Here is a 7317-nt window from a genome sequence, read left to right on the forward strand (position 1 = left end):
GGAAAATAGACTACTTAATTAAGACGACTAAATTAGTAAGATCGAGAGATAAGTTAATTTAGATTTTGAGTTTCATTAATCAAGAACGAAAGTTAGTATTAGTGAGATTAGGGACCCGTAGCTTAGGCCGAAAGATTGCTACCTGTTAAATTGGACCGAGATGACTTTTTATTTTCTCGTCTAACATGTTTAAGACAGTTTACCTAGAGTTGCCGCCGTCGAAACTACAGTGAACCGACCATCTTAGCATCCCTTTAATATTGCTTCCATCTATTTTTATCTACTGCTCATTTATTTACTTTAGTTATAGAACAATTCGAAACAAACCCCCACACATTTGTTACTTTAGACTAAAATCAGACAACTATTAATTGCATCGCCTCTCTATGGTTCGACCCTGACTGCCGCTATCTATAGTAGTAGTAGTTTGGAAATTATCTTTGGTACTCTACGACGGTATCAAATTTTGGCGCCGTTGCCGGGGAGGCAATTGTTTAATTTTTAGTTGTTTTTATTTCAGTCTTTTTCTCAGTTTAAGGGACCTCTGTTCCTTAAACTCTTCTCATATTCTACTTGTAGTTTCCTCTTATGCGCAGGTCACAGGGTGGTGAATTACGACCGTTAGATCCTGAGATTGAAAGGACTTCGCGTGAGTTGAGACGATCATCTAGAGTATTGCCGACAGAGGAATAGCTGAGTACTCTGTCCAGTTACTACGAGAACAAGCTATTTGAGGAGGACCCACCTTCGTCCCCTGTTTCTACTTCTTCAGCTAAGACCGTTACATCTCCAGATATGGCTGAAGAAGAAAGTATATCCAGTCACTCCGAGCCAAAAGCCGAAAATCTCTATAAGGGATTCGTATTGCCAGCCGGGACGGAAAGGAAATTCGAACCGAAACCGTCTTACATTAACTTGGTTGAGAGAAACCAATTTGGGGGAGCTGCAAATGAAGATGCAGCTAATCATATGGAAACATTCATTGACTACTGCTGTTCCATACCCCCACCAGTAGGTGTGACCCAGGACCAGGTAAAGGAGATGATGTTCATATTCTCGCTTCGCGATGCTGCAAGGGAATGGTACCGAGATCTGGATCGAGCTGCTAACGGGATTACTGACTGGAATTCGCTGGCCCTAGCATTCTATAAGAAATATTTCTCTGCATCGACGACCAATGCGATTAGAGCTCAGATCACAAGCTTTAAACAGGGTCTTGATGAAGATTTTCTTGAGGCATGGGTCCGTTTCAAAAGAATGGTGCGAACTATTCCGCACCATGGGTTTGAGAAATGGTTTCTGTGCAACCAATTCTATAATGGTCTTTATGATGATCAAAGAGCTATTCTAGATGCTGCAGCTAATGGGAGATTTCAAGAAAATAGCGGTGAGACAAAGGGGTGGAAAATAATCGATGACCTGGCCACCCATAAAGCTGAGCATGGGAATTCTAGAGGAAATCAGAGAAGATCAGCTGAATCTCCTGCTGTAGCTACAATAGAAGCCCTTACTGCGAGATTCGACAAGATAGATTTTGGGGGATCCCAAAAAGGAGGGATATATAAAGTTAATGCAGTTTCAGACGGTCCCTTTACATGCAAAAGATGTGGAGGAGAGGGACATGTTTCGGAATTTTGTACCAGTTCGAATGAAACATGTGCTGCCTTTCAACATTATAGGCAGACGGGTACTTATCCCGATCCTTCTAATGTTCACCCCAATTTGAGGTGGACTAACCAAAATGTCCTTAATCCGGGTCCACAACAGCAGAGTTATGTGCCCCCTCATAAGCAGCAGCAGTATCAAAATCCCCCCTATGTGCCTCAGCAGTAGAAATTTCAAGGTTCTGATATTTCGGAATTGAAAAACATGGTTCAGAACTTGTCGGGTTTGCTGCAAAAGGAGTCTCTAGCTAGAGAGACTTCTACAAAAATGTTGGAGAGTCAAATTGCCCAATTGGCAAGCAAAAGTGCAACTAGAGCTCCGAGGCATTTACCGTCGCAGCCGGATCAAAAAGAGACTCTAAATGCGATCACCTTGAGGAGTGGGTCTACCCTTGATGGGCCCGCTATGGTCGAAGATGTTACTGAAAAAGATGAGGCGGAACCGAGCAAGAAAAAGGCCGTAGTGAACAGTAGCAAGAAAAAGACGATCAACAGGTATGTCGGTCGATCGACTGACACCCATGGTCGATCGACCAGCCCGCGTAAATAAAGATCGACTTCTGTCTCGAGGAAGCCAGCGATCGATCGACTGACCTACATGGTCGATCGAATGACAGTGCTGCTGATCGTGAACCTTTTCGTCCTCCAATGCCAGATAACTTGAGGGACCACTTATTTCGGGGTACGACGAGTCCGAAATTATTGAGGCAATACCCAAATGATGATGGGTCAGTTCCGGTTCCAAAGTATGACCCTACGACGGTCAATGGTTCATTCCTAAGACGGTCTGAAGAAAGTTCGAGCTACAACAAGGACAAAGTATTGGATTTTCATCCTAAGTCCACTGATGCCGAAATGAGAGACTTAGAGGAGAGGGCTAAGTTGCTTCTTACAGCCCCTTATCCAGAGAGATTGGTGCCGACAAAGGAACAGGTATCGTTTAACAAGTTTGAGAATGTTATTCGTAGTTTAAATGTGCAAGTTCCTTTCCTAGAATTAGTTAATCAAGTGCCTGCTTACACGAAGTTTATGAAGCAGCTTTTGTCTAAAAAGAAGTCACTTGATACTGTACAATCTGCCGCACTAACTGAGGAGTCATGTTCTTATTTGACTCATACTGCACCTCATAAGCTAGAAGACCCAGGTAGTTTTTCAGTCCCATGTAATATTGGCACCTTTTCTATTGAGAAGGCGTTATGTGATCGAGGAGCTAGCATTAGTGTTATGCTTTTGAGTCTTGCTAAGAAATTGAAATTGACTAGGTTTGCAGTTACTAACATGACAGTACAGATGGCTGATCGTTCTGTTGTTCAGCCTGTAGGAGTCTTAGAGGATATTCCTGTGCAAATAGGAAAGTTCTTTTTCCCAGTTGACTTCGTTGTACTAGATATACCCAAGGATGCTCACATCCCTATCATTTTGGGTAGACCATTTCTGCACACTGCTGGTGCAGTTATAGATGTTGGGTCAGGGACATTGACCTTTAAAGTAGGGAAACAGTCCATTATTTTTGCCCAGACCGCAAAGAAGAAAGATCCTATGTGGCCAGTCACTTGTAATACGATTTCTGAGAAGAAATCTTATTTTGTGCTTTCTGATATGCCTGCCCCTATGCCCGTTTCTGCTATAACACCTCCGCCCCTGATTGGGAGCAAATTGGAGGAAGATCCTTCTGTTTTGACTATTGCAGGAAATGGTTTGGGGAATTTGGAGCCGCATGTTGCTCCAGCTGTGAAGGAGTCAATCATTTAAAGAGGCGGCCTAGGATGTCTGAGCTATGCAACTGATGAGGAGCCTGATGAGGAGCCAGTCAAGGTGACGAAGTCTGATTTGGATTTTGATGAGCCAGACGAGGTCATTGATTGGGAAGATGTTAGAGATGCTGATCCGTTGAATTTTGCGGATATTGGAGTCGTTAGGAGTAAAGCTGAGAAGATGAGCACTGTATAGGCTACTTCTTCTAGCTAGACGCCGAGCAAGTGGGCCATTCCGTGGCCATTTTTGATCAACTATTAGTTGATTAAGACTTTTTGAAGAAACATTTTATTGCTTTTGTTAGACTTTTTATTGCTTTGGTTTGCGCGAGACTTCGCTTTTATAAGTTTGCTTAGGATTTAAAGACTTTAGACTGTTACTTTGGGTTTTGCGCAATTTTGGGCGCGTCATTATGTGTATTTGCAGGTTCATAGACCATATTAGCTCAATTTATTGAGCTAAATCGAAGAAATCAGAAACTTACAGCAGGTATTTCAGTCGATCGACTGGCATTGGTGGTCGATTGACTGTGCCGCAACTACAGGAGCTTCTGTTCCTGTCACCCTGGTCGATCGACTGGCTTATATGGTCGATCAACCGCCTTCCACTATTGTACCTGTTCACGACCATTCCTCTGCTGTGTTTGGTCGATTTGCGGAGTTGAGGGAGTCTTTTCACCACTTTATTCTCCAATTCATTTCTGTTTTCTTCCGTTTTCTTATTTTGCACATAATTTAGCGTTTCGTAAATTGTCTTCTCGGAATTATGCGCGGTACTTTTGTGTTTTCAGGTACTTTATGGTAGCACTGCTGGCTATTGAAACCTCCTAGCTCACGCTGGTTTGGGGGGGTTTCCTTTTGCTGCGCTTAAAGTCTTGTGAGTTTCCGAGTTTAAACTTCATGTCTTATTTAGTTAATTTATCGCAAATTCCCGTTTCTCTTTTATTTCATTATATGATTTTTCACAATGGGGACATTGTGTGATTTGGTTTGGGGAAGGGTTTTGCGCATTGCATTCACATGTTTTATTGCATTTATGTTTCACGTTTATTGCACTTCAGTTTGCATTTGTTATTTCATTTCCTATATATATACAAAAAATTGAAAAATTTGAAAAATTTGAGAAAACTAAAAAAAAAATGCACGTTTATTTTAGCATATAGGTTGAGTCGGAACGGTAGTATTTCAATGATGACATTGCATTTTCATCTGTTTATGCCTAAGTCGTGCTAAATTGACATGTTATTAGTAGAATCATTTGCATAGTCTACGAGTTTTCGTTAAATTTCTTGCTGCACTTTAAACTTGACTTAGATTTATGGCAAACTACTTATATTTCTGAGGTTTAGAGCTTATAACTGGTGTCATTCATGACCGGTTTATCTAGGAATGTGAGTAGTTACTCCTTATGAGACATGTCATATCAATATGCATAAATATGAACTTAATCTGCTTAATACCTGTATACATTCGGGTTCGTGGTTAGTTGACACATGTGGAAGAGGTCACCCCTTTATTCATTTTGCCCATAAGCTCCACACTGCCAAAAATAGCCTTTTTGTCCCGTTACTACATCCTACATTTAGCCTGCCCTTGTTAAGCTAGTAGTTTATGTTCTTGGGATTGTTATTTCGTTTTTGGTAACTAATGCTCATTTTGAGATGATGTTGGGAAGATGAAAAGGACAAGAAAAAACAAGAGAAAAAAAAAGAAAAAAAGAAAGAAAAAATGATTCAGAAAAAAAAAAAAAGAGAATCAGTCGATCGACCGTCCCACTTTGTCGATCGACTGCTTGCTGCAGTAGCAAAAGAAAAAAATCAAAATCGCATAATTCAAAGTCTTGTTAAATGGCGATTTTTGCTCCCATGTTGTATTTGTATCTTATGGGGAGTCACTACAAAAAGAATTAAAACAGGCGACTGATTTTGGCGACTGAAATCAGTCGCCAAAATCAATTTGGCGGCAAATCGATCATAAACGTCGATCGCGGACCTTAGTCGCCTTTTTTAGCTTTGGCGACTAAAGTCGGTCGCCAAATTTAGCGACGACAAATCGATCGCCAAATACCAAAAATGGCGATGAAAGGGTAATCGCCAATTTGGCGATCGATACTGAGTAGTCGCCAAAATGGCGGCCCCTGAAATGCGATCGCCAAATCTTTGATTCGATCGCCATTTTTGGGTGACGTAGCCAATTTGATCGAGGCAATTTGGCGATTCTGATTTGGCGACTATAAATCGATCGCCAATTTGGCGACTACCTTAATATCGATCGCCAAATTGGCGGCTGACTTCGATCGCCAAATCGAATGTCGATCGCCAAAGCTATTGTAAGTTTTGGTGGATTTTTTCGTTTTCATTGCTAGCCAAAAATTTACAACCTGCATACAAACCGATGTTCCACAACACCATACATCCCATTTCAACACACACAACACCATACATTTCAACCCAACACCTCCCAATTTCTCAAACTTCATTTCATATATTGAAAATGAAAGTTTTACAAGCTAAACTATTCTAAATGTTCAAGTCTAAATGTTCAAGTCTTACAAGCTTACATGCTAAAATCATCTTACTTGGAAGCCAACACCGGCTCCACTCCCCCATGTGGACCATGCGGATCATTTGGATCGTAGTTGGATCTAGGTCCGGGGTTACAACCTTGCCACCAATCCTCAAACATTTCCATTCTTTCCTTCATTTTCCGAATTCTTCATCACGTTTGGCAAGTTCTTCATCACGTTTGGCATCACGTTCATCACGCTCTCTTATTTGACTTTGAAGTTGACTAATAATTCCCGGTGATCGTGTTCTTTGGGAATTGTTGAAGTCGATCTCCTACGCGTTTTCTCATAGAAAGCCGGTGTTGAACTTCCGGTACCATACACGTGCCCTTTCTTGAAGCCATCCACCAACTTATACCATATGTCATTATCCTGAGTTTCTGGATTGGCGGCTTTTTCTTGTTCAAATGCTTCCTACAATATTAAACAAATGGTTGTAAGTTAATATGGTAACCACCTTATATACGACATTTTAAAAGAGAGTAAATTAACAAAAATTAAGTGTTACGGAAACTTACATATAATTGCTTGTCTTTTGGCTTAGTCCAAATTCTAACCCCTTTGTGGTCAACCACTGGAATGCGTGTCCGCTTGATTACGAACCGACGCAATCGGGTCCGTGACTTCTTCTTTCCTCTCTGAATGAAAAAAAAAAAACATACATGTTAGAAAATCAACAAAAAATGTAACATAAAATAAACATGTTGCATTGAAAACAAAAAAAAAGTGTGAAATAATAGACAAACTTACCCCCAACATACGATTCCAGAACGATCGTGAACCCGCGAAATGAGTAGGCTCGTTCACGGCGTCTTCCTTTCCTCCTCTTTTGTTGAGGGATGCTTGCTTAGACTTCTTCTGAAAAGCGGGAGTTTTGGTATGCTTTATTAAGCCTTCATACTTGTCACCTGCAATTACACATATGAAATCATAACTAATAAGTTACTGATATTATTTATAATATAAGAGAGTATATACTAATTAATACAAATAACAAAACAAGTTAATTAAATACCTTTCATGTGCTCTGGTTCCTTTGGGCGCCTAACTACCTTCCAAATCACGTCCCGATATCGTCGAGTACCGACTTCCTCGTGCACTGATACGGACATTCCGTTCTTGAGACGGTGACCAAGCATATGATTGCTACAAAAAAAAGCGACAAAATTTCATATTAGTATTTATAAAAGTATAACCTTGGTTATTAAAACAAAGAATTACGGAAAATATGTACCCGAAAGTTATTGAACCACGCATCTCTTTGTGCTTGAGAAGCTTGTGTCCACGATGTAGGAATTGGACCCACGAAATTAGTCTTCGTGCTTTTCGTGAC

The 7317-nt window shown here is 40.7% G+C and overlaps 1 long non-coding RNA gene across 1 annotated transcript; it reads right to left on the bottom strand.

Moving 5' to 3' along the window:
• Positions 1-6603: 6603 nt before the first annotated feature.
• Positions 6604-7079, bottom strand: LOC141634250 (uncharacterized). The gene is made up of 3 exons (XR_012538999.1): positions 7000-7079; positions 6735-6892; positions 6604-6622 (listed from the first exon to the last, which is right to left on the bottom strand). It is a non-coding gene; the product is annotated as an uncharacterized LOC141634250 (long non-coding RNA).
• Between the last annotated feature and the right edge of the window lie 238 nt (positions 7080-7317).

The sequence above is a fragment of the Silene latifolia genome, chromosome Y (assembly GCF_048544455.1).
Source record: "Silene latifolia isolate original U9 population chromosome Y, ASM4854445v1, whole genome shotgun sequence".
Lineage (NCBI taxonomy): Eukaryota > Viridiplantae > Streptophyta > Magnoliopsida > Caryophyllales > Caryophyllaceae > Silene > Silene latifolia.